The sequence below is a fragment of the Chiloscyllium plagiosum genome, chromosome 21 (genome assembly GCF_004010195.1).
Source record: "Chiloscyllium plagiosum isolate BGI_BamShark_2017 chromosome 21, ASM401019v2, whole genome shotgun sequence".
Classification (NCBI taxonomy): domain Eukaryota; kingdom Metazoa; phylum Chordata; class Chondrichthyes; order Orectolobiformes; family Hemiscylliidae; genus Chiloscyllium; species Chiloscyllium plagiosum.
In genome coordinates, this window is record NC_057730.1 from 16,863,274 (window position 1) to 16,878,316 (window position 15,043).

At 41.1% G+C, this 15,043-nt stretch overlaps 1 protein-coding gene across 2 annotated transcripts in view; it reads left to right on the top strand.

Moving 5' to 3' along the window:
* Nucleotides 1–15,043, top strand: part of prkar1b (protein kinase, cAMP-dependent, regulatory, type I, beta) — a 201,174-nt gene that overhangs the window by 5,796 nt on the left and 180,335 nt on the right. The window lies entirely within an intron of this gene.

A 15,043-nucleotide genomic window follows, 5' to 3' on the forward strand; every position in this document is an offset into this window, starting at 1 on the left:
TCCTTTTTAAATTCCTGCCTAACTCTCTGTAATCTCCCTTCAGAATCTCAACCTTTTCCGTTCCTATGTCATTGGTTCCAATGTGGACAATGACCTCCTGATGGTCCCTCGCCCCTTTGGGAACATTCTGCACCCTCTCTGAGACATCCTGGCACCAGGGAAGCAACACACCATTCTGATTTTTTGCTGCTAGCCACAGAAACATCTGTCTGTGCCTCTTACTAGAGAGTCCCCCATCCCAATCGATCGCTTGGAACCTGACATACCCCCATTGCATTAAAGCCAGTCTCAATACCAGGAACTTGGCTGTTCGTGCTACGTTCCCCTGAGAATCCATCACCCCCTACATTTTACAAAACAGCATACCTGTTTGAAATGGGTATATCCATAAAAGACTTCTGCACTAGCTGCCTACCTCTCTTACCCTTCCTGGAGTTAACCCATCTATGTGACTTTATCTGAGACATTCCCACCTTCCTATAACTGCCATCCATCACATACTGTTGCTGTTGCAAATTCTTCATCGCTTCTATCTGTCTCTCCAACCAATCCACTCAATCTGATAAGATTCTCATTCAACAGCATTTATGGCAGATATAATCCGCAGTAACCTTTAAAGTCTCTTTAAACTTCCACATCTGACAAGAAGTACATATCACTGCAAAAGCCATTTTTGCTCCTTCGCAATCTACAGACCCGTTATTCCTCTCTCATTCCTCTACAAAACACTGTACACATTTCCTAAGCATTATTTCTCATGGATCTCCTTTTTTTTTAAAAAAAAATCTTTCAGTAGACATTGTCTGCAAACAAGTAGGTTTGTTTCTAGTTTTCAATGAAATGGAGGAAATGTTGACTGATTGGATTTTACTGCTATTGGAAACTCAATTCTAGCTGAATGCAAGACGTACAATTAAAAGGATAAGTTAGATGTCAAGCTAAACTTGGCAATTGCAATAGATACATGGCAAGTACATCAAATATTCTCTCCTTTCACTGCTAACGCAGTGCAGCAATTCAGAAAGTCAACTTGGAAAGGATCTTCCAAATCCACAACCTCTTCTATCTAGAAAGCCATGGGCAAAAACGATGTGGGATTAGCAGCACTTAGAAGTTTCCTGTGAAGCCATACATTAGTGACCTGAATAAGAAGGATGGGTTGCAACTGAATTGCAAGAGGCCTAATATATTAGCGGGGAGATTTGCTCAAGCCACTAAAGAGGATTTAGATGAGAAAGTGGAATTGGGGATAGGGGGAGGAAGTTCTCCCTAGGAGATAGGCAAAAATATCAGTCTGAGGCTGGTGCAGTTGGGAAAAGGAGCAAATCGAGGTTGGCAGGAGCAAAGCAGAGAATGTGGTATGGCTTGTAAATATACTGCATTTATTTCAATGCAAGAGGCTTGACAGGTAAGGCAGATGAGCTCAGAGCATGGTTGGGAACATGAGACTGGGATATCATAGCTGTGACAGAGACATGGCTCAGAGATGGACAGGACTGGTAACTCAATATTCCAGGGTAGAAATGCTATAGGAAGGATAGAAAGTGGGGCAACAGAGAAAGGGGAATGGGATTTTTCATTAGGGGTAAGATTAAGGCTGTACTGAGGGAGGATATACTGGGGAATACATCCAGTGAAGTTGTTTGAGTGGAACTGAGACATAAGAAAGGGATGATCACCTTGTTGGGATTGTACTATAGACCCTCCAGGATTGAGCGGGAAATTGAAAAGCAAATTTATAAGGAGCTCTCTGTTATCTGTCAGGATCAAAGGATGGTCGTGGTAGGGGATTTTAACTTTTCAAACATTGACTGGGAATGCCATAGTGTTAAGGGCTTAGATGGAGAGGAATTTGTTAAGTGTGTACAAGAAAATTTTCTGATTCAGTATGTGATGTACCTACTAGAGAAGGTGCAAAAATTGACCTACTCTTGGGAAATACGGCAGGGCAGGTGACTGAGGTGTCAGTGGGGGCGTACTTTGCGGTCAGCCACCATAATTCTATTAGATTTAAAATAGTGATAGAAGCAGATAGACAGGATCTAAAAGTTAAAGTTCCAAATTGATGATATTAGGTAAAAACATTCAAAGTTTATTGTGGATGTTTGCAGGTAAATGCATGATTAGAAAATGGGAAGCCTTCAGAAATGAGATAACGTGAGTCCAGAGACAATATGTTCTTGTTGGGGTGAAAGGAAAGGCTGGTCGATGTAGGGAATGCTGGATGACTGGAGAAATTGAAGATTTGGTTAATAAAGAAGGAAACATATGTTCGGTATAGACAGCAGAGATTGAGTGAATTCTTAGAGTATAAAGGCAGGAGAAGTATTCTTAGGAGGGAAATCAGGAGGGCAAAAAGGGGACGTGAGCTAGCTTTGGCAAATAGGGTTAAGGAAAATCAAAAGGGTTTTTATAAATACATTAAGGGTAACTAGGGAGAGAATAGGACCCCACCAAGATCAGCAAGACAGCCTATGTGTGGAACCGCAGGAGAAGGGGGAGATACTAAATGAGTATTTTGCATCAGTGTTTACTGTGGATAAGGACCTGGAAGATATAGAATGTGGGGAAATAGATTGTGAGAATTTTTCAAGATGTTACCTTACAGATGAGACGCTGGATGCCTGAAAACGCATAAAGGTGAATAAATCCCCAGGACCTGATCAGGTGTACGCTAGAACCTTGTGGGAAGCTAGGGAAGTGATTGCTGGGTCCTTTGCTGAGGTATTTGGATCATTGATAGTCACATATGAAGTGCTGGAAGACTGGAGGTTGACTGACGCGTGCCACTATTTTAGAAAAGTGGTAAGGAAAAGCCAGAGAACTAGAGACAGGTGAGCCTGACATTGGTGGTGGGCAAGTTGTAGGTAAATCCTGAGGGACAAGATTTACATGTATTTGGATATGCAAGGACTGATTGGGATAGTCAACATGGCTCTGTCTGTGGGAAATCGTATCTCACTAACTTGATTGAGTTTTTTTCAAGTAGTAATGAAAAGGATTGTTGAGGGCAGAACGGTGAGCGTGATCTATATGGACTTCACTAAGGTGTTTGACAAGGTTCTTCATAGTCGACTGGTTAGCAAGGTTAGATTGCATGGAATACAGAGAGAACTAGCCGTTTGGATACAGCACTGGCTCAAAGGTAGAAGACTGGGAGAAGTGATGGTGGAGGGTTACTTTTCAGACTGTAGACCTGTGACCAATGGTGTACCACAAGAATATGTGCTGGCTCCACTGCTCTTTATTTACTTTGGATTCGATTTGGATGTGAACGTCGGAGATATAGTTTGTAAGTTTGCAAATGGCCCCAAAATTGGATGTGTAATGGACAGCAAAAAAGGTTATGTCAGAGTACAACAGGATCTTGATCAGATGGGCCAATCGGCTGCTGGAAATTAAATTTGATAAATGTGGGGTGCTGCATTTTGGAAAGGCAAGTCAGACGAGGACCAGGAATGATGAAGGGCTCCGGCCCAAAACATCGATTTTCCTGCTCCTTGGATGCTGCTTGACCTGCTGTGCTTTTCCAGCAACACACTCTCAACACATAAGAACTGGGAGGTCATGTTGCAGCTGGACAGGACATACAGGTGTGACCACCTTTGGAATATTGTATGCAATTCTGTACTCCCTCCTCTTGGAAGGATGTTTGAAACTTGAAACGGTTCAGAAAAGATTGACAAGGATGTTGCCAGGGTTGGAGGGTTTGAGTTATCGGCAAGAGTGAGGACTGCCAATGCTGGAAACCAGAGTCTCGATTAGAGTGATGCTGGAAAAGCACAGCAGGTCAGGCAGCATCCGAGGAGCAGGAAAATTGACGTTTTGGGCAATGTTTCCTGACGAAGGGCTTTTGCCCAAAACGTCAGTTTGAGTTTTCGGACAAGGCTATACAGGCTGGGGCTGTTTTTCCCTGGAGAATCAGAGGCTGAGGGGTGACCTTATAGGGGTTTGTAAAATCATGAGGGCATGGACAGGATAGACAAAGTCTTTTCCCTGGGGTGGAGGAGTCCACAACTAGAAGGCATAGGTTTAGAGTGAGGGGGGAAAGATATAAAAGAGAACCTAAGGGGCAGCTTTTTCATGCAGAGGGTGGTACATGTATGGGATGAGCTGCCAAAGGAAGTGGTGGAGGTTGGTACAATTGCTGCTTTTTAAAAGGCATCTGGATGAGTATATGAATAGGAAGGGTTTGGAGGGATACGAGCCAAATGCTGGCAAACAGGACTCTATTAATTTAGGATATTGGTCAGCATGGACGAGTAGGATGGCAGGGTCTGTTTCTGTGCTGTATGTCTCCAAGACTCTATGACTTGGAACTATTTCGCTGTTACTTCACTGGGTCAAAATAAAGGCCTTCCCTTAATTACAGCAATGTGGTGTGCCTACCCACCAGGAATTATAGCAGCCCAAATAGGCAGCTCATTCACATCTCCTGAAGGGAAATTCGCAATGGACAATAACCTGGAGGCTGCAGCTGGGGGCTTGAGGAGGGGACAAGGCCAGCGCAGTGTCAACTGGATGGAGTGAGGAGTGAGGATGCTGTGTGAGGAGGGGATAAAGCAATTAACTTAATTTCCTGTAATTTTCTTTCTTAAATCAAAAAGCTGTTTGAAATGTATCTTTTCTTTCTACTTCTCCCAAAGGGTTGTGAATCTGTAAAATTTGCTACCCCAAAGTGTGATGGATACTGGAACAGTGAATACATTTAAGCAGGAGTTAGGTAGATTTTTAGTTGGCAATGGGTTGAAGGGTTATGGGGAGAAGGCAGAAAAAGGGGAGCGAGGAGTATATCAGCCATGATTGAATAACAGACCAGACTTGATGGGCCAAATGGCCTAGTTTTGCTCCTGTATCTTATGATCTTATGAACTATTTTCCAACGTGGAGGAAGATGAGAGCCTGAAAGGATGTGAAGTTTATGTCCAAGATCTCAACATTCAGCAAATTCTGAGTAGGCACCTCATCACACTTCTGTGAGGAAATTCTGTACATCCTTGCCACCCCCCAGATTCTGTAAAAGAATAAATTAATCAAGAATTATTGCATAGCAAAAAGCCATTTGACCAAACCAGTCCAATGCAGTATTTGTGCTACACTTGAGCCTCCAACCATCTTTGCTCACCTAAGTCTACCATGTTACTGTGTATTATCTTTCCCCTCATAATTGTCTTACTGTTCTAACTTCTAACCACACATAAGACAAAAAAAGATTCCCCATTGTGTTTCTTGGTGACTTAGTTATGGTGTTCCCCCTCAAGACAAAATGTTTGCACTCTGTTAAAGCTTCAATTATTTTAAAGACCCTTATTAGGTCACCCTCAATTTTCTTTTTTCAAAAGAAGTAAGATCCAGTATTGTCATTATTTCCTAATGTGTATACCTGTGGCTTTCTGATATTGTATTTCTGAAGACCAAAAATATTGATATTCTTTTTCATTGCCTGTATAGCCTTACATTATATGGTTACTGGAAATGCATGTAAGATTTGAAATATGTTCTAAGCAAAATTTGATACAGGTTGAGCATCATTTTCCTACTTTTTCAGTTCAATCTCCCTAGACATACAACCTGTTGTTTGGTTTACAATTAAAAACATTGACTTGCTAAGCTGTACTGCAATTTTTAAGATTGGTGTATTTGCATTTAGCAGTTTTGTTGTTTGTTGGCTTCACCGACACATGTGCCTTCCAAGTACAAAATGACCAGCCTATTCTTCTGACGAAAATGTATAACCTGACATTTGTGTTGAACGTCATAACAAACCTACCAAGACATAAATAAATTATGTTGCCAAAGTGTATGTATTGGTTAAAAATGTGTAATTGTGTTTGATCACAATGTGTATATCAGATTGGTGATTGGAATCAAAACAGAAAACTAATTGCTTTTGAATTGAGAGCACATAAGTTGTCTGTACACTTCCTTACCTGTGTCTGTTGTAAACTCTTTTTAGGCTTTTGTAGATTTATTTCCCTTGAAAAATAATGCATAAACCACTAAGGTGAGTACAACTGGTGAAATACAAACCTTAGTTTTCTAAGATTAGACCATATTTTAAATTGGAAATAATGTTGATCAATCATCTAGACTGAAAGTAGTTGAAGTATTTTGAGTACAGCATAAACCTGTTAAAATTCTGTTTATTTCCTAATAGCTATGTTATCTAATAAATGCATTACTGTTAGGTTTTTTTTATAAACCTTGGCTCTGTGGTATTTCAGCATCCCAAATGCACTCATACTTGTATTTGAGATCTGCTAGATTGATCCTCTCGATGAAAAACACACCTGTCTCACAGTTGCTGAAATTTGTCCACAACTGCTTGTCCCACTTGCTGTTAACTTGCATAACTGCTCTCCGGTCCTCTTGTCATCACAACAAACAGCTCCACCCATTTTATTGATAAAACTGTATTTCCCAACTGTTGCTGGGAGCCAATTTCTTCTGTGTTTGATAAAAGCTAATTATGACTGAGCGTCCTGGGGAAACTTGCTGCATTTTTTAATTTTAAAATTTTTAAATAATATTTTTATTAAAAAATAGATTTTAAAATATTACAACAAATACAAAACAATGCAATTCAAAACAGTACAAAAATAGTACAAAACTAAACCCAAATAATAAAAAAATTCCCCAACCCACCCTCCTATACGAATGTATAAACATATATAGAGAAGTATAAAATTAAAAAAAACCTAAACTAGCTAATTAACTAACTAACTAAATAAATACCTAACAACAAACAGATAAATAGTAATAACTCAGCCCAGCCAAACAAAACACTCATACATTCACAGTTCCTCCTCCCTGGATATTGGACTCATGAAGCACAATCGTTATGGCTATGTAAAAGCCCTTGTTAGTGTGGCAGATAAATCTGTGTCCAGGTATTTCAAAAAGGGTTGCCATGTTTTGTAAAAATTCTCAGTTTTGTGGTGTACCATATTTGTGAGAAAATCCAGGGGAATATGCTCCATAACAATCTTCTGCCAACCCGACAGGCCTGGGGGGTTTTCTGATCCAACCTAGCAAGATGTTCTTCTTTGCACAGAATGTAAGAATATTAAAAAGCTTTTCCTGATGTGAGTCTGCAGGAAATACAATGGATAGTCCCAAAAGGAGCGAATTGGGTCCTTCTCTACCCCTACAAAAAAATCCTCTCCATTGCGCCCACCACAGCACTCCAGTATGTTTGAAGCCTGTCACAAGACCAAAGACAAGAGTACCCATACAGACCTTGCACTTGGGACATGCTGAAGATACCTCTGGTTTAAACTTTGACAAACGGTCTGGGGCTAAGTGGACTTGTGGAGAATCTTCAACTGTAAAGCATGGGTCCTGTTGCAAATTGATATCTTCCTTGCATTCTCCCAAATATCCTCCCATGCCTCTGAAGAGACTTCAAAACCCAGCTCTCTTTCCCACATCTTGCAGAGTCGATCAGACTCATCTGAGGTGGCACCCTCCAATTGGTGATATAGAGTACTGACAGAGTGTACTCTTAGCCCTTAGTACCCCTCTTTCTATGTCAGATTTGTAGGGATCAGTCAAACATGTGATCTTCTTTTGAATAAAATCCCTCACTTGAAAAAAACGAAAGAGCTCTCTATTAGGTAACTCGTACTTCAGTACGAACTGATCGAAGGACATCATTACATCTCCCTCAAATAAATCACCCATGCAAGATCTACCCCTAGCTGCCCAATGTTTAAATCCTGAATCTATCATACGTGGTTGAAAACTCGGCATACCCACTAAAGGTGTAAACAAAGGTGTTTTGCCAATATTACCTTCCCTCTGCCGAATTTCCCTCCATGCCAGATAAAGGAGTTGAACCAACTGTTCAGTCTCCTGAGTGTTTATTTATTGAAAATCAGGGGGAACATCCGTATAGGGTATAGCAAACGAGGGAGAATATTCACCTTAATAAGCGCTATCCGACCCAACCATGAGACTGGAAATGTCTCCCATCTTTGGAGATCTTGTTTAATTTTTTTCAAATAATTGAGTAAAATTGGCTTTGAACAGCTAGTTCAGAACTGGAGTAATGAATATGCCCAAATACACAAAACCCCCCTGTGACCACCTAAATGGGAATCTATCGTCACTCTCAAGACCCAACTCTTTCGTAAGACCACCCATAGGCATAGCCCCTGATTTAGCAAAATTAATCTTCTACCCTGAAAAAGTGCCAAACGCGTGAATGCATTGTATCAGGCAAGGCACTGAGACTGCTGGATTTGTCAAGCAAATTAGAAAATCATCTGCATACAGCGAGATCTTATGTAATTTTGACCCCACTTCTGGAGCTGATATATTGAGATCCCCACGAACGGCCTCTGTCAACTGTTCAATCACCAACGTAAAAAGTAATGGTGAAAGGGGACAGCCCTGCCGGCTGCCCCTAGAAATATTAAAATTGCTTGATCGTACCCTGTTGGTAATGACCGCAGCGAGAGGTACACTGTAGAGAGCCTTTATCCATCTTGTGAAAACTTCGCCCAGACCAAACCGGTCGAGAGTACAGAAAAGATACAGCCATTCAACTTGGTCAAATGCCTTCTTTGCATCTAAAGAAATCACCAATCCCTGTATTGACTGCTGTTGGCATGCTTGAATTACGTTAAGCAGCCTCCTAACGTTATTGGAGGATCTGCCACCCTTTATGAAGCCCGTCTGATCCTCTTTAATAATAGAGGGTAACACAGTCTCCAGCCTTAATGCAAGAGCCTTAGAGATAAGTCAAGAATTTCGGAAGCCACATTTAAGAGCAGATGAGCCTGTATGAAGCACAGTCTTCCGGATCCTTCCCTTTTTTAAGGATAAGTGAAATATTGGCCTCTCTCCGAGATGGTGGGAGACAAACATGACTGTATGAATCATTAAACATATTCAGCATCGGGCCTGACAGTATACTTAAATTCTTTAAAGAATTCACTAGGAAGTCCATCAGGACCGTGCGCCTTTCCACTCTGAAGCTGCCTCACAGCTTCCTGCACTTCTTGCTCTGATAATGGGGCATTAAGAAAGGACTGTTGTTTGGGAGTCACACCCGGGAGCTTCAGATCTCTAAAAAAGGATTCCATTTTGGCCTGCCCCTCCTCACAATTTTCAGGCTGATATAACTTAGAGTAGAATCTCTGGAATGCCACATTAATCTTTTTAGAATTACATGTTAGGTTCCCAGACCCTTCCCTAATCGCTGTAATGGTGTGTGGGGCACTTCTCTTTCTGGCAAGGTATGCTAAGTATTTGCCTAGCTTGTTACCATGCTCGCATAACCTTTCCTTTGCAAAAGCCAGCTCCTTCTTTGCCATTTGCGTGAGCACGGAATTTAGTGCAGACCGCAGTGCCGTAATCCTCTGTAGTTTGACCAACGAGAGTCTGTCAAAAATAGGCCTTCTCGGCTGCCTTCATCTATGCTTCAAGGAGACGTTGCTGCTCACTATTCTGCCGCTTCCTACTTGTGGAATATGAAATAACTAACCCTCTGGCATAAGCTTTGGCAGTTTCCCAGAGAACAGATGAGCTATCAACCGAGCCTATGTTGATGTCGAGGAATGCCCGAAATTCCCTACAGAAATACTCCACAAACGTGCTGTCCATGAGAATAAAGGGGTCCATTCGCCAGTACCTTGAATCCACTGTAACATCCTTAATTTTAACTATGAGGTACACTGAGGTACCATGGCAATATTACCAATCGTACAGGATGCCACCAAATCCAGGGTTACCGCAGGGGTCAGAAAAAAAATCAATTCTTGTGTGACATCTATGCGGATTGGAGAAAAACGTGAAATACCTACCTGTAGGGTGGAGACACCTCCAGACGTATCACCAACCCTAATTCCCGACACAGACCCAATAACTGTTTAGTTTGTACAGAGGGTATCGAGGGATCTTTAGGCAACCTGTCTACGTGGGGTACATGAGGCAATTAAAATCTCCCCCTATAATGATGTGCCGAGACTTGAGACTTATTAGTTTAGAAAAAGCATCTACCAAGAATTTAAGAGGATGAGCTGGGGGAACAATAAACATTTTAAAATGTCAAATTCTTCCCCATTTATCAAGGCTTTAAGAATTACAAATCTCCCGTATGTGTCTTTAATACATTCCAACAATTTAAATGAGAGATTTTTCCTTACCAATATAGTCACTCGCCTACTTCTGGTACTAAATGATGAAAAATAAACTCGGTCAAGTCATTCTGCTGAATTTCAGATGCTCCTTGTCATCCAAGTGTGTCTCCTGTAACAAAGCAAATATCCACCTTCTCCTTTCTAAGACTCAAGAGTACCTTCTTCCTCTTAATTGGTGAGTGACTTCCCTTGATATTCCAGGTACACCATTTAATCAAATCATTCGCCATAATCTTCTGCACTTAAATTTAAATTCCAGAGAGGAGGAGCCTGAACCACAAATTACTGAGCCTTAGTGTCGCATGGTCCACCAAATATAAAACTACATAAACTAAAACCGCTACATTTAACAAACATAGAAAATTATTAAAAATAAAAAACAACAAAAACCAGAAAACAAACCAACATATAAAGCACCAGTAGCGCTGAGTAGGGGAACTCACCCCCTGCCCGGAGGGGGCAACTACCCATCCCGAACTGCCCATAAATAGGCATCTAACCATCTCAGCCACCTTCACTTCTCCCAGCTAGAGCCGCATCGCAAGCACAAGCTAAAAAGAATAAACACCCCTCATAGAATATCAATATGAATAAAAAAAATTTATAGTCTCTTGCCGTCTCTGACGTGTCAAAGAGATGCATGGATACATCTAAGGTGATCTGAAGCACTGCCGGATATCTCCGGGACTACTGAATCCCAAGCTCCTTCAATTTTCTCTTGACACCATCATACGATTTTCGTTTCTGGATCACCGCGGCTGAAAAGTCCTGAAAAAACAGGATCTTAGATCCCTCGTAAATTAGGGCCTTTGGATCCTTTCCCTGGAGTCTGAAAGCCTCCATGACTCTCTCCTTTTCCCGGTAATGATGGAACTGCATCAGGAAAGGACGAGGGCTTTGACCCGATTTCCGTGCTGCGACCCTGTGCGCCCTCTCTATCTTCAGTCCTCTCATGCCAGTCTCTAAGTCAAGGAATTTCGCAAGCCAATCTTCAACAAATTCCTCAGGCCTCTCACCTTCCTTACCCTGAGGCAGACCGATGATCCGAATGTTTTTTCTCCTGCCCCTGTTTTCAAGATCATCCACTTGGTCATGCAAATTACAAACCTGCGTCTTCAGGGCTTGGATCTCTTCCTTGAATGAACTGGCATCAGCTTCCACCACTGTGACCCTGTGCTCCACCTCATCCATCCTCTTCTCCAGGTCTCCCAGCTGCTGCTCATGCTTCTGCAGCATGAGAGAGACTGGAGCCAGCTTCTCTCCAATATGTTTCCCCAACATCTTGCGAGATTTCGAGAGCTGATTCACCAGGTCCTGGAGAGTAATCGGCTCTGAACTGCAGGCCCGGCCTCAGATGCTCCTCCTCCCTTTTTCGGCATTTCTGGACAGCTGAAAATACAGGTAAGTCAATTTTTAAATGTTTCTTGGGGCTCCACAATCTTTCCAACGCCCCAAGAAATCCTGATGACCTGGGTTGGGTGGGTTAAAGGACTGTCCTGCTCCTGCTGCGATGCGAAGCTCTGCAGTGTGATCTTCTCAGATCGCCACCATCTTAGATCCCCCTTGCTCTATTATTAGATCAGTCAAATTTGGTAATCACTTGAATAAATAATGTTTCTGACAAAGGTAATTTGAAGGATGGTTGTTTTTTAAAAAAAATGTTTTTTGAAACCTTCTGTCTTTGCGGGACATTCAAATTGAGTATACAGTGAGTCAGAGATAAACACCTTGATTTTTCCAGAGTTTTATATGTTTAAAATTCTCATGTTTCAAGGAAATAAAACTTCATGGAGGAAGCTTGAAAAAAATTGCAAATAGGAATGTCTGCTCTTTCTTTTGACAACTCAGCATGTCCAATTGATGAGATGTTACATTTTGTGTTTTCTTTGGGATGGAAATCTTGATTATGTGCAGAGAATTTATGGCAGGGTGCAGAGCATTTCTGTTTCGCTGGTACTCAATGAGCCATTTGCCAATTGACACTTGTCTCAAAATTGTATGATTTTGAGTTGATCAACCAGGAAAGATTTTGAGCTTTGGAGAAGGGAGAAAAATGATATCACAGGAATACTATAAGTGGATTAAAAGTAAAGTCAGTTAGTTGATAAAAATGCATTTCTGATTCTGGAGGTTGGAGAAGACTAAAATTTTGGAAGATCTCTATACAGATCGACTACGACTTGAGTAGGTGAACTCTTCTCAGAGTTTGTGAAATTTTTAAAACTATTTCACAAAGATATAAATTAGAAGTAGATGATTTCCTTCAGCCTGCTCTGCCATTCAATAAGACATGGCATATCTAATTACTCCATATTCCTGCTGACACTTAATGTTTGATCCTCTTCCTGATCAATCTATCTGCCTCTGCCTTAAAAAAAATAAAAAAAACTCTACTTCTATCACCTTTTGAGGAAGAGAGTTCCAAGAACCTTCAATTCTTTTGAGCAAAACTACTGTTCATCAGGTTAGGTAGTTTTCTTGGAGAGAGAAATAGATTACGTGTTTCAGGTTAGTGACCTTTTGTGAGAGTTAGGAATTGGTAATGTGCAATGAGATAAAGTGATAAAATTGAAAAAGAAAATCCATGTTTCTCATCATAGGTGTTGCATGATCAGCTGATATTTTGCAGCATTTTCAGTATTGCCAGCATCTGTAGTGATTAGTTTTCAACTGATGTTTAATTCTTTTTCTAGAAGCAGTTATCATGCAGTTCTACTTTCACAATGGACAATGCTTTTATTGTCTCTTGTGCCATTGTTATGGATTAAGACCATTTCTTCCAGTTTTGAAGTGGCATTGTGCTTAATTATGATCTGTCAAATTGTGGCTTGTTTCAAACGATGAGTGAACACTCTTACTGTTTTCTGTAGCCCATGTTTGCTATTGGAAAGATGTTGTGAAACTTGAAAGGGTTCAGAAAAGATTTACAAGGATGTTGCCAGGGTTGGAGGATCTGAGCTGCAGGGAGAGGCTGAACAGGCTGGGGTTGTTTTCCCTTGAGCGTCGGAGGCTGAGGGGTGATCTTACAGAGGTTTACAAAATCACGAGGAGCATGGATAGGATAAATAGGCCAAGTCTTTTCCCTGGGGTCGGAGAGTCCAGAACTAGAGGGCATGGTTTAGGTGAGAGGGGAAAGATATAAAAGAGACTTAAGGGGCAACTTTTTCACGCAGAGGGTGGTACGTGTATGGAATGAGCTGCCACAGGAAGTGGTGGAGGCTGGTACAATTGCAACATTTAAGAGGCATTTGGATGGGTATATGAATAGGGAGGGTTTGGAGGGAAATGGGCCGGGTGCTGGCAGGTGGGACGAGATTGGGTTGGGATATCTGGTCGGCATGGACGGGTTGGACCGAAGGGTCTGTTTCCATGCTGTACATCTCTATGACTCTATGACTCCAAAAATAATTTTGTACAAAAATTAGATAACCATTACTTTGTGGGATATCGAAATTGCAAATTGATTATATCTTCAAGGCAAGATCTTTCAATGAAAGCAAAGGATTGCTCCATATACCATGACTGTATATGTTTCTTTGTGAATATGCTGCATGATTTATAGAGTCATAGAGATGTACGGCACGGAAACAGGCCTTTCAGTCCAACTTGTCAGTGCCAACCAGATATCCTAACCCAATCTAGTCCCACCTGCCAGCACCTGGCCCATATCCCTCCAAACCCTTCCTATTCATATACCCATCCAGATGCCTTTTTAAATGTTGCAATCATACTAGCCTCCACCATTTCCTTTGGCAGCTCATTCCATAAGTGTACCACCTTCTGTGTGAAAAAGTTGCCCCTTGGGTCTCTTTGATATCTTTCCCCTCTCACCCTATGCCCTCTAGTTCTGGACTCACCCCAGGGAAAAGAATTTGTCTATTTATCCTATCCAAGTCCTCATGATTTTATAAACCTCTATCAGGACAGTCCTCAGCCTCCGATGCTCCAGGGAAAAGGGCCCCAGCCTATTCAACCTCTCCCTGGAGCTCAAATCCTCCAACCCTGGCAACAACCTTGTAAATCTTTTCTGAACCCTTTCAAGTTTCACAACATCTTTCTGATAGGAAGGAGACCAGAAATGCACACAACATTCCAACAGTGGCCAAACCAATGTCCTGTACAGCTGCAACGTGACCTCCTAACTCCTGTACTCAATGCTCTGACTAATAAAGAAAAGCATACCAAATGCTGCCTTCACTATCGTATCTATGTGTGACTCCACTTTCCAAAGTCTCTTTGTTTAGGAACCCTTAAGTGGTATTGTTCGCTCTAGACCACTGGTCTGGAAGAGGGCATTGGATTAAATGTCTTCCTGATCAGAGTGAAAATCTCAGAAGGAATCAGCATTGACCAATCTGGCATATCTTAATTTGGTTCGTCACTATTGTGCAAACACAAATTTCTGACTGGAGTGATTTAAGGAGTTGAACCATCTGAGTTGATGAAAGGTTGATTGAATTAATATTACAGTAATTTGTGCAATGACTATATTATATTTGGATTCCTTTAATTAATTGTGATTTGAAAAGTTTAAAATAAAGGTTGACAATAACTTGAAATCCCCATTAGCATGTAAAATAGAGTACATTGCAGGAAAAAAAAAGTACATTTCTCGGTTTGTTTTCTATGTACTTAAGATTATACTATGGTTTCTTCAATTCAAAAAAGTTCATTTTGATAAAGTTCATATGTTTGCTTTAAAGCAAAATCAGGTATTGGACATAGATTAATGAAAAATACTCATTGTATGAGAAAAAGATAAAGTTGGGTGATATTTTAGCAGTTGAAATAAAAAGATTTAGGAAGGATAGCCTTCAGGAGATGTAGCTCAGAATTTAGTGCAACAGGCTGAGTGATAAGTTCAGAATAAGAGTTGGATCTTGAGTACATTTAATTAA